The sequence below is a fragment of the Triturus cristatus genome, chromosome 3_2, assembly GCF_964204655.1.
Source record: "Triturus cristatus chromosome 3_2, aTriCri1.1, whole genome shotgun sequence".
In the NCBI taxonomy this organism is placed as follows: Eukaryota; Metazoa; Chordata; class Amphibia; order Caudata; family Salamandridae; genus Triturus; species Triturus cristatus.
Window position 1 is genome coordinate 395,858,867 of NC_140584.1, and position 12,348 is coordinate 395,871,214.

General features: G+C 43.8%; 1 long non-coding RNA gene across 1 annotated transcript in view; it reads right to left on the reverse strand.

Annotated features, from left to right (window-relative positions):
* Positions 1 to 214: 214 nt before the first annotated feature.
* LOC146857422 (uncharacterized) overlaps positions 215 to 12,348 on the reverse strand; it is a 227,519-nt gene continuing 215,385 nt past the window's right edge. Inside the window, exon 3 of the long non-coding RNA XR_014979577.1 lies at positions 215 to 324. This is a non-coding gene — a long non-coding RNA (uncharacterized LOC146857422). The remainder of the gene's footprint in view (positions 325 to 12,348) is intronic.

The window sequence follows — 12,348 nt, forward strand, 5'->3', positions numbered from 1 at the left end:
GAAAACCTCCGCTCAGAAAAATCACAAAAATAAAAACACGGAAGAAGGAAACTCGAGTTAGGAAGCGATACATTCATGAATGCTCTTCCTTGGTACCATAGCGAAGCCACCGCAGGATTATCTCAATTCATTGTGGCTTTATTCTTTTCCATGGGCAATTGGAAGCATGCCCGGAGCTGCTGTCCTCACGGAAACTTTTAATTCAGACAGAGGCTGTGGTCAGGTGACTTCCAACCATGTTCAGCAAGGCCCCTCGTCAAAATTCAATCACTCGAGCGCAGGCTGTAAATAGCAGCCATCTTGGTTTAGGCCAAAACGGACCATCTTAATTAAAAGAAACACAAAACAACGTTACCACATCATAATGATTATACAGTGTTAATCCCCACTAATACCCTTATGTGTATGTAATTACCTAGCCACCTGCAACACAAAGAAGCATTAAAACACGTTATTTTTAAAGCGTAAACACGAAACAAATAGCATTTTAGCAACACTTATTTAATTAATTGCACACCAACTTAGTCCACGTATAAATTAAGCAACATAAATGCATTCCCACGTGTAATTTCTCTCATTAGTAATGTTGATTAGTCAAGACTTTTAACAAAACTAATAATTAGTAATTATAAATCAGTAATTTTAATCATAACATATAGACAAAACTGGAGCTTAAAACTCAATACATTTTCAACAGAAAACTCTGCTCCAGCACTGTCTCCCTGCAGACGTTACCATGTCACCTCAGCATTGGCAGTGAGCCTGGAGATGTAGCTACGCACGCATCCTCCTGCATGCACAAGCATCAAAGGGAACGGGGTGTCTCACACATGACCGTGTGCAAGAAGTGCGGTAAGTGTGTCTCTGTGTTCTGCTGTGGCCGCCACAAGGGCCGCAGCAGTCGATGTTGCAAAGTGGCATGCACCACCTCCAAACGGCAGTGTCACGGTGTGATTGGAATGCTGCAGGACATGCACCAATAGGCATTAAAAAGGTGTGCCGTAGGAGTGCACAGGATACAACAGCGCAGCCCACAAACGTGTGGGGGCTCATTGGAGGGAGGAGCAGCTGTTTGACAATGTAACACACAGTGAACATGTGCTGGGCATCTCATCCATGATGACCAGGGTCGCAGACATCCCACAACACCCATGACCGGCTTTTGTACACATCCTGTATGAATGCACCTGGAGAAGTTACTGTTAGGATGAAAGGTTCTTTGTCTGAGCTATCTTGCGCTAACACATCTGCTGCTCCGAGAAGGAACTTGAAAGTAGCCAGCCCCCCCCTAACAGATACGATAATATTTGCATCCATCTCCCACACTACCCACTGCCCGATTTGGGAAAAACGAGTGGACATTCCACACTCAAAAGTCCTTCGTCGTAGTTAGCGTGCGTGAAATGGCCTTCACACGTACTCCCACCACAAACCTGCCCTGCACCCATTGCACACCGACCCGGCTCATTGCACCAAGCTGTGCCATTTCATCCACAAGAATGGCACACGGCAAGCCAGTGCAACTACAAGCAGAGCCACTTATATTATATATATTTACTGGCGGTCGCCAGTAGATAGTTATAGTTAGGGCCGAGTTCCCATAGGAAATCAGAAAATTCTATTTTGAATAACTTTGGCACCGGTTTACTTATCTTCGTGAATTTTTCAAAACTAATGGGGCGCTCCGCTCAGCTCCAACCCTGAAAGTCTCGGGGTGATTCGTCAAGCGGGGGCTGAGAAAAAAGGGGGGGTCCCAAAACGCGTTTTCCCCATGCATTTTCCCATAGGACCTTTAGTCGAAGGTACAGCCCGAATGGCTGAACAGAATTATTTGAAATTTGGCAAAGAGGTAGTCCTCAGTTCAGACTGGTGCCTTTTGCTGAAATGGTGTTAATCCGTTCAGTAGTTCCTGAGAAAATCAAAAGTAAAATCACATATATATATGGGCGGAGCCTAACCACACATCTCATCGTGAGATCTGATTGGCTGTCAGCACTTCATCCAAGAAGTGTTGGCAGCCATCTTGGGACCAATATACATGATAGCACCTCATTAAAAGTCATTGCTGTTAATAGAAGGTTTTAAGACTTTAGTTACATTATAAATCATTTGTTGATGGTACCATACTCATTTTAGGAATTGTGGTGTGTTCTAAGCTGATTTTACCATGTGAAAAAGCCTTCTGCTGTGATATCATGAATCATGTTTGAGAGAAAACTATTTTCTCCTGCTTTTCCCACAGAGGTTTGGAAGGTGATCTATAAGCTAAACTGAGAGCGTATTTTCTGTAAATTCACATTATCTTTCTCAGTCATGTGAGAATGAAGTCTGACATTCTCAGTAAAACATGTACATCCAACAAGGGCAGAGACTGTCAGTTGATTCCTTTGTGTTCCACTGCAGCTTCCCAGAGTGTTCTAAAGAACAACTAGAGCGCTAACAGTCCTACCTATGACAAACGTATGGCACACCTGAAGCCATCTTGGTTGGAATAAAGTGGTAACTCTTAAAACATTTAATTTAAAAAGGAACAAAATGAGGGGGTTCATTTTGCCATAGAAACTATGATTAGTGCTGCAGAAAGAAAAATTAGGGCACATTTTGAGTGACTTCTCAAATCCTCTTCTATTTCATAAAAAAATTCTGACATGCAGACTGAAACATGCACTTTCAATACCAGCAGCAGACTTCCCTGGTGAGCAGTGGCTTTACTACAGTGATCTAATAAGCAACTAGAGTGCTACCATTCTGAATTTATGGCAAATGTGTGACACATCTGAATGCCTTCTTGATGGAATCAAAGTAAAAAACTGAAAGTATTTCCTACTGAGGAGACTGTAGTAAATGAGGAAATTAGGAAACATCATAACAAATAAGTCTCCCAAAATGGCCACCAGAGACAAAAGAGCCCAAATGTAGCCCAAATATCACCCAGATGTAGCCCAAGTATAGCCCAATGACAGAATGTCCCAGAGTGTTCTAACGAACAACTAGAGAGCTTACTGTCTTACTTATGACAAAAGTATGGCACACCTGAAGCCATCTTGATTGGAATAAACTGGTAACACTTAAAACATTTAATTTACAAAGGAACAAAATGAGGGGGTTCATTTTGCCATAGAAATTATGATTAGTGCTGCAGAAAGAAAAATTAGGGCACATTTTGACTTCTCAAATCCTCTTCTATTTCATAAAAAAATTCTGACATGCAGACTGAAACATGCCCTTTGAATACCAGCAGCAGACTTCTCTGGTGAGCAGTAGTTTTACAACAGTGATCTAATGAGCAACTAGAGTGCTAACATTCAGAATTTATGGCAAATGTGTGACACATCTGAATGCCTTCTTGATGGAACCAAAATTAAAAACTGAAAGTATTCCCACTGAGGAGACTGTAGTAAATGAGGAAATTAGGAAACATCATAACAAATAAATCTCCCAAGATGGCCACCAGAGACAAAAGAGCCCAAATGTAGCCCAAATATCACCCAGATGTAGCCCAAGTATAGCCCAATGACAGAATGTCCCAGAGTGTTCTTAAGAACAACTAGAGAGCTTACTGTCTTACTTATGACAAAAGTATGGCACAACTGAAGCCATATTGATTGGAATAAACTGGTAATACTTAAAACATTTAATTTAAAAAGGAACACAATGAAGGGGTTCGTTTTGCCATAGAAATTATGATTAGTGCTGAAGAAAGAAAAATTAGGGCACATTTTGAGTGACTTCTCAAATTCTCTTCCATTTCATTAAAAAATTCTGATATGCAGACTGAAACATGCACTTTTAATACCAACAGCAGACTTCCGTGGTGAGCAGTAGCTTTACTACAGTGATCTAATGAGCAACTAGAGTGCTAACATTCAGAATTTATGGGAAATGTGTGACATATCTGAATACCTTCTTGATGGAATCAAAGTAAAAAACTGAAAGCATTTCCTACTGAGGAGACTGCAGTAAATGAGGAAATTAGGAAACTTCATAACAAAGAAATCTCCCAAGATGGCCACCAGAGACAAAAGAGCCCAAATGCAGCACAAATATCACCCAGATGTAGCCCACGTGTAGCCCAATGACAGAAGTGTGCAAAACACTTATTTTTCGTGTATTTGCAGTTTTATATAGTGCAGACTTGTCAGGTATTGGAGTGCTTTACAAGAGCATTGGTTACATCACACAAGATCAAATTCATTTTGGTTGTAGACATGGGGAGATTAAGTGATTTGACCAGAATCACAGAATGTTGAGCTGAAGCAGAAACTCCAACCTGGTTCCCCAGTTGCAAAGTCTGCAGCTCTGGAAGTAACACCACATCCTCTCCCCTAGGTGCAACATTTAATCAAGTGGCCAACTGGATAAAACAACATAAAGATTACAAATAATTTAAAAGTTCTTTGTCGCTATTTGAAAACTCAGAAAATATGTCCTCATTTTAGTTTTTTAGAGCACTAACCATAATTTTGGTGCAAATATGTAATTTCTAAAGGAAATACTCCAGGTATTACAGTTTTGATTATATCAAGATAACGTCAGGCGTTCCACACTTTTGTAATAAATATAGAATGTTAGCAATCTAGTTGTTCATCGGGATACTGTTGAGAGGCAGAGGCCAGGGGCACGGACTCTGAAAATTGAAGGCAGGTAGGAGAGTGCAGAGGCAACAATTTTACCACACTGGGCAGGCAGGAAGGGCAGTGGCAGCACAACAGACTATGGAGGGCAGTGGAAAGGGGGGCAGGGGCAACAAACCAACAATACAGGACTGGCAAGAGAGGCTGTGGCAATATAATAGACCATTGTGGGCAGAAGGAAGAGGCAGTGGTAGTACAACCATACGTGCCAACAGACCCGTTTCAGCCAGGAAACATCCAATGTTTTTAAGCTCAAATGGGCTTTATTTGATCTGTCTCCTGTCTACAATCTCCTCTTTTTCAATGTAACTCAAAAGGGAAAAGCAATACCCCAGTTTGTTTTCAAAACCTCCCTCTTACCAAGTTCAAAATGTTCGCAAGTATGGTACATTGGATCATGGTAGGCAGGAGGAATTGGGGTAGGGACATGGACTCGGATAACAGAGGACAGGAGGGACATGGAGAGGTGCACCAAACTGACCCTACAGGGCAGGCATCAGGGTTTTCAGCAGCACAATACACCACACAGCGCATGCGGGACAGGAGTGCAGCACAACAATCCATAGAAAGCAATAGGGAGGGGACAGGACCATGCACATGTACAACAGAGAACAGAGGGGAAAGAGGCAATGGTAGCTAGCTGACCATAATGGACAGACAGGAGAGAAAGCTGCAGCATAACAGACCATAAAGGGCAGGAGAGATGGATCAGGGGCATTACAATGGAACAGACAAGCCAGGAGGGAGGGAATAGGGGTCTGCACATGGAAACAGAGGGCTGGGGGCAAGGGGGCGGGGCAGGAGCAGCAAGATGACCATGGAGGTCAGGCAGGATGTGCACTAGAAACAAAACACACCATGGAGAGCAACAATGAGACTATGATGGCATACACACAGACCATGGAGGGAAGATGGTATGGGGTAAGGGGCAGCTGCGGCCTCACAACAGACCGCGTGGGGCGGGCAGGAGGAGCAGTTGCAGCACAACAGACCAGGGAGGGCAGAAGGGTGTGGCAGTAAAATGGACTATGGAGGACAGGAGGAAGGGTATAGGAGCATGGCATGTGGATAGACAGGCTGGAGGTAGCAGGGACAGGTTACAGTCATCTGACAATGCTAGGCAGGTGGGAGGGGAGTGGCAGCTCAACAGAACACTCAGAGTAGATAGCAGTGGCAGGTCCATGGAACATGGTGGGCAAAAAGGATGGAGCAGGGACATGCATAAAGACATCGGAGGGAAGGGGGAAGGAGAATAGGGGCAGCAAGCTAAGCACAGAGGCTAAGCAGGAGGTCAATGATGGACCATAGAATTGGGCAATGGAGGGCAGGAGGAGTGGACTGGTACATCATGCTAAATGGAGGGCAGTGGCAGCACATCAGACCATGCATGGCAGGAGGGAGGAGGCTAGTTCATGGATTCAGACAACAGAGGATAGGGAGGAGGTGGATGGGGCAGCAAGCTAACTGTTCAGAGAAGGTGGGTATTAGGAACTTTATTGTTTTTAAAATGTGTGTCTGTGCGAACTACTTAAAATATGAACAAGTATGCAGCATAATCTCACTTTTATTCAGGAAGAAGAGGACGTTTGTGACTGTGACTCAGGGCTCACTTGGCAGAAACACCCCCTGACCCTCCACCCCATCGCAAAATGTAATGCCCGTGAAAGGGGTAGGTGGACGCAGTGTTATATAGAACATGTTATATAGAACATAGTCCTGAGAGCACGATTGAAAATGAAGACTAGATATAGTATATGGTATAAACTATGCTCCAAAAAGTGTGATATAAGATGAACCGCGGCATGAAATATAATATGCAATACATTGTGCGCAATGACAGATTCATTGGAGAGCGCGAGATAGCACAGGCACTAGCGCGTGCTATGCGATATGCGCCTTGGAGTGTAATATGCACAGGGCAGTGTTGTGTTACCTAACTAGTCTCTAAAGTTGTAATATAAAAAATGTGCTGGGGAGTGTAACGTTGCATATGCACTGTGACAAAGAAATGGATCCCAGATTGTAATATGTATGGCATAGCGCTGTGCGTTATAACATAGGCATTGAGGAAGGCACGTTAGATGGGGCAATATAACCCGTGCGAAGGCAAGTGTGGCATGACATATTCACGGGGTGGTGTTACAGTGCACATGGGCTAGAGAGTGTCATAGCATACGCACTAGCTGGTGGAATACAACACAGAGGTGTGAGGCACTCGGCGGGCACTGGTGGGTGTAACACAGCATTGAGCTCAGCCCGGAGCACGCTGTGACTCTCAAGTGAGGTTCGTCTACTTTCCAGAGAGTAAAATAAAAAGTATTACACATCCGGCGGTGGATGTGTATTTTATTAACCGTGAGGGGGGTTTCTTGCATAGTTTGGTCGAATTTTTGTCGAACCCCCTTTGAATGGCTTGGTGTGCGTGTATATTAAATGTGCTCGTCAATAGCTACCCATGTTTGTATAAATAAATGACAAGGGTGTCTACTTGGAGAGTACCCAGATTAGGCACGGTAGGGCGTCAGACACGTCAGAGCTTCACTAGAGGTGTAAATACCATTCCATGTGGATTCATTGTATGCATAGTCGCCTTTTAATGAATATCACGCAAATCGTCATGGTGATAGGTACATACGGTTTTTAAATAACAAAAAGCAAAGGCCGGCCCCGGGGGATGGGGTCCCCGGGGCCATAAGTGGCCTGAGGAGGGGGGCAACGCAGCCCCCTCTTAAAGAATTTTTTAAAAAAAGGCCATGACCCGGGGATTGGGGTCCCTGGGGCCGATTAAGGCCTTGGGAGGGCCAAATTAATTTTTTTCAACAAAACAAATTAGGGTGCAGGCCCCGGGGAATGGGGTCCCCAGGGCCAGTAAATTATAAAAAGAAGGGGGGCCACACAGCCCTCCTTCTTAAAAAAATAAAATAAATAAAAGACCGGCATTGCGCCGGAGGCCACGCCCCCTCCTTGCAGCACTCTGCAAACGCGCCCCCTGGCCAGTTGTAAGTTGGGGAATTAATTCCCCTTCAATACTGAGGGTCCCTGAGGGCCAACTGCCCCATAGGTATCTCCAGTATGCGCCAGGGAGCTGCGTTGCAGACAGGTGTTCTGGGGCCATGCCCCTTTTTACACCTCTACGCAACGCAGCTCTGTGGCACTTACTGGAGGTACCTATAGGCTAGTTTGACCCTAGGGACCCTTAGGATTGAAGGGGACTTAATCTCTCAACTTAGAACGGCCACAGGGCGTGTTTACACAGTGGTGAAGGGAGGGGACGGGGCCTGAGGTGACGTGTGCAAACATGCCCTGTGGCGCGTTTTAAGTTGGGGAAATAATCCCCATTCAATCCTGAGGGACCCTGGGGGCCAACTAGCCCACCAGGTGCTTCCAGTAAGCACCACTGCTCTGCGTTGCAGAGAGGTGGTGCAAGCCATGCCCCTTTTTACACCTCTCTGCAATGGCGTTTACTGGACGTACCTAGTGGGCTATTTTGCCCCTAGGGATCCTCAGGATTCAAGGGGACTTAATCTCCCAACTTAAAAAACGGCCACAGGGCGTGTTTACACAGTGGGGAAGGGAGGGTACGGGACCTGAGGTGACGTGTGCAAACACGCCCTATGGTGCGTTTTAAGTTGGGGTAATAATTCCCCTTCAATCCTGAGGGCCCCTGGGGGCTAACTAGCCCACCAGCTGCTTCCAATAAGTGCCACTAAGCTGCGTTGCAGAGAGGTGGTCCAGGCCGTGCCACTTTTTACACCTCTCTGCAACGCAGCTCTGTGGCGCTTACTGGAGGTACCTAGTGGGCTAGTTGGACCCTAGGGACCCTCAGGATTCAAATGAACTTAATCTCCCAATTAAAAATGGCCACAGGGCGTGTTTACACAGTGGTGAAGGGAGGGGACGGGGCCTGAGTTAACATGTGCAAACAAGCCCTTTGGCACGTTTTAAGTTGGGGAAATAATTCCCCTTCAATCCTGAGAGACCCTGGAGGCCAGGTGCTTCCAGTAAGTGCCACTGCGCTGCGTTGCAGAGAGGGGGTCTATGCCGTGCCCCTTTTTACATCTCTCTGCAACGCAGCTCTGTGGCACTTACTGGAGGTACCTAGTGGTCTAGTTGGAAACTAGGGACCCTTAGCATTCAAGGGGACTTAATCTCCCAACTTAAAACAGCCACAGGGCGTGTTTACACAGTGGGGAAGTGAGGGGACGGGGCCTGAGGTGACGTGTGCAAACACGCCCTGTTGCACGTTTTAAGAGGTAGTTTTAATCCCCTGCCCTATTATATACTAGGGGCTTACAGAGGAGGTCATGCTGATCACAGGGGGACCCCAACACATAGTGTTCCCTAGTGTATGTAGGTGTTTTCACTGTATTCTGAGTGTCTTTTAACATAGCACTGGCTCTAGGACTGGTTAGTCAGACTCAGTTACCACCAGTATCCTTCTGAAAAAGTTGAGGGTACAGGATGATTTTGAAACAAGGCTTCTTTCTGCTCTTCTGTTTGTTCTTTCTGCACATTATCCTTCTTCCTGCACTTTTCTTTGTCTTTGAGGACTTCTGTTGCTTCTTTCTGCATTTCTTTTTTTTCTTTCTGTGCGTTTTTTTTTCTTTCTTCACATGTCCTATCTCTGTAGGCATAGTTAGAAATTAGCATTTAAAAAACCTTTGAAATTCACTGAAAAAACCATAGGTTTCAGGCACGTTATAGTTAGGAATTAGCATTTAAAAAACCTTAGAAATTCACTGAAGAAACCATAGGTTTCAGGGGCGTTATAGTTAGCTGGACTTTTCACTCATATAAAACCATTGAAATTCCCCCGTTATAGTTAGTTCAGCTAACTATAACTCGCGCGCCCGCAATGCACTGCTGATGACGTCACATATTACATCACTCATGACATGGTCAGTGACATCACTCATGACATCACTGATGACATCTCAAATGACATCACTGATGACATCATCCTTGTGATAGAGTGGCAGACCTCCTCTCCCCCTAATATAACCTTTGATACACACATTCAAAAATAGAAACTAAAATTTTCAAAACAATGGACATACCAATATCAGTTACAAGAACCTATTCAGTAATTCTAAGATCAAAAACCAAAGGAAATGATGGACAGAGTGTTGAACATTGCAAGCACTCACCCCCAGTCAACTGATCTGGGGGTGAGTGCTTGCAATGTTCAACACTCCGTCCATCATTTCCTTTGGTTTTTGCTTTGTTCGCCATAAGTTGGCAGGGTATGCTCAGACGTGAGTCCCTTGCTCACTTTGCCACTGGATTCAAGCAAGCCTGGCTGAAGACGGCTGAAATGCCAGAAACCGGTCCTAGGAAGCTTGTTTCCGGTCCAGGGAAGACATGGCTTGGCAGTTCGGGCTGGAATGTTCCCATGAGGCACAGGGTCAGACTGATTTGCATATGGCCATGTCTGAACTGGGGTGGCAGAGTGGGCTAAAGAACAGTGATGGATTAAACCCAGATCAGTTGACTGGGGGTGAGTGCTTGCAATGTTCAACACTCCGTCCATCATTTGCTTTGGTTTTTGCGTAATTCTAAAATCCACATACACATCCACTCATTCACCAACAGTCCTATACAGTCACTCATACATGTACTCACTCATCATATGTACTCATACACCTATACATCCTGTTACACAACACCACTCATCCATAGAGTTACTCACACACATAGTCACTCATGCTAATAAAGAATCAAACATCCATTTACTTGCATATACAGTTATATACACACCACCACACTTACTTCTACAGAAACTTACATATACTTAGTCTTTTAAACAATCACTTATAGAAACACATACTTATTCATACAGGAACTCTTTCAATGTCTCACTCTCACATATACTCACTTATATACACCAATAGTTACATATACTAGTTTAAAACATATGTAGTTACTCATAAAGACACTATTGAGACAGTCATTCACTCACTAACACGCCCATGCACACACTCATCCACCCATACAGTCCTGCACACATGCTGTCTTCAACACATACAAACAGTGAGTCACTCATTCATGCAACTATGCACTATGTAATACCCCCACCGAACCATACAGACACTCAGACACTCATACTGATACTCAAAAAAACAACTAATAACCTATGTAGACACTCATGTAGCTACTCACCAACCCATGCAGTCACTTATACACAAAGTGAGAGACTGATACAGATATTTACATATTTAAACATTACTCACTAAGCCATGTATTCACTAAGATACACTTAATCAGTCAGTTATACAATCAATTTTTCAAAAACAAATCATCCATTTAGACACTTATTTACCCATTTATTCTTCCATCGACCTTGAGATATACATATATAAAACATATGTAATTTTCAGAAAAACACACATTCACTGGATGATGTCATCAGTGATGTCATCAGTGATGTCATTTGAGATGTCATCTGTGATGTCATGAGTGATGTCACTGACCATGTCATGAGTGATGTAATATGTGACGTCATCAGCAGTGCATTGCGGGCGCACGAGTTATAGTTAGCTGAACTAACTATAACAGGGGAATTTCAATGGTTTTATATGAGTGAAAAGTCCAGCTAACTATAACGCCCCTGAAACCTATGGTTTCTTCAGTGAATTTCTAAGGTTTTTTAAATGCTAATTCCTAACTATAACGTGTCTGAAACCTATGTTTTTTTCAGTGAATATATATATATATATATATATATATATATATATATATATATATATATATATATATATATATTATATCATAAGATCTCTAGGTGTTAGCAGTAGACTCCTTACCTCAGAGTACACAGATAAAAGCTCTACATCCCAGACGTTGTCACGATCTGTTCCCTGGAAAGGTCCCTTTCCAAGTGTGTGTTACCTATCTGTGTATAACTATATGACAGAGCGTACGTGTTCCCAAACAACAGCGGCATTTGCATGTTTTCTCTAGTTGCTAAGGCCTGACCAGAAACGAATAACAAGGGGCATTGTTGTTCCACCTTATCTACATGCTCAAACCAAATCCCAGGAAAGGAACAGAGCACAAAAAAAAAGCATGTTTTGTGTGAAAGTACATAGTGGCATAAAGCAAAAAATATCTGCAAGGTAATATGTGCAAAGCAGAGGACAGTCTACAACATGTTCATGCTAACATAGGGAAAACGACAATGGACCTGCACAGGACTTATGGCAATCTTTTGTGGCGCAAAGCACACACGATCTTCACTCATCAAGGTAGGGCCAAATACGTTACCGCACATTTAAATTTAGCGCCTCTAGTTCACGTACTTCCAAAATAGCACAGAATAGAATGAAATTGTCGAAGGCAGTAGGCTCCCTCCGTAGCTTATCATCACCACCAGAAGGGAGGGCCCTTGTCCCATTGCTACAAAAATATTCAGCTTAGTATGTACCTATTGCTACTTATGGGGAAGGAGTATGGGGCATTAGTGACCCGCAGCCACTGCAAATGGAGGAACACCATTTTTGCAGGCATGTATTAATGGTGCCTGCATCAACCTCACATTTTATTTGCCATATGAGTTAGCATTACATTATTTAGGTAACCAAATACGCATTTGTCCCACACTACCTTGGCTCTCTGTAATGAGAAATGTGGAAGCCTCACTCACTCGAACGATACTTTTTGACTGCCTGAGCTGTGACAAAGGGTTCTCTATTCCTTGGCTGTCCTGTGTAAAAAA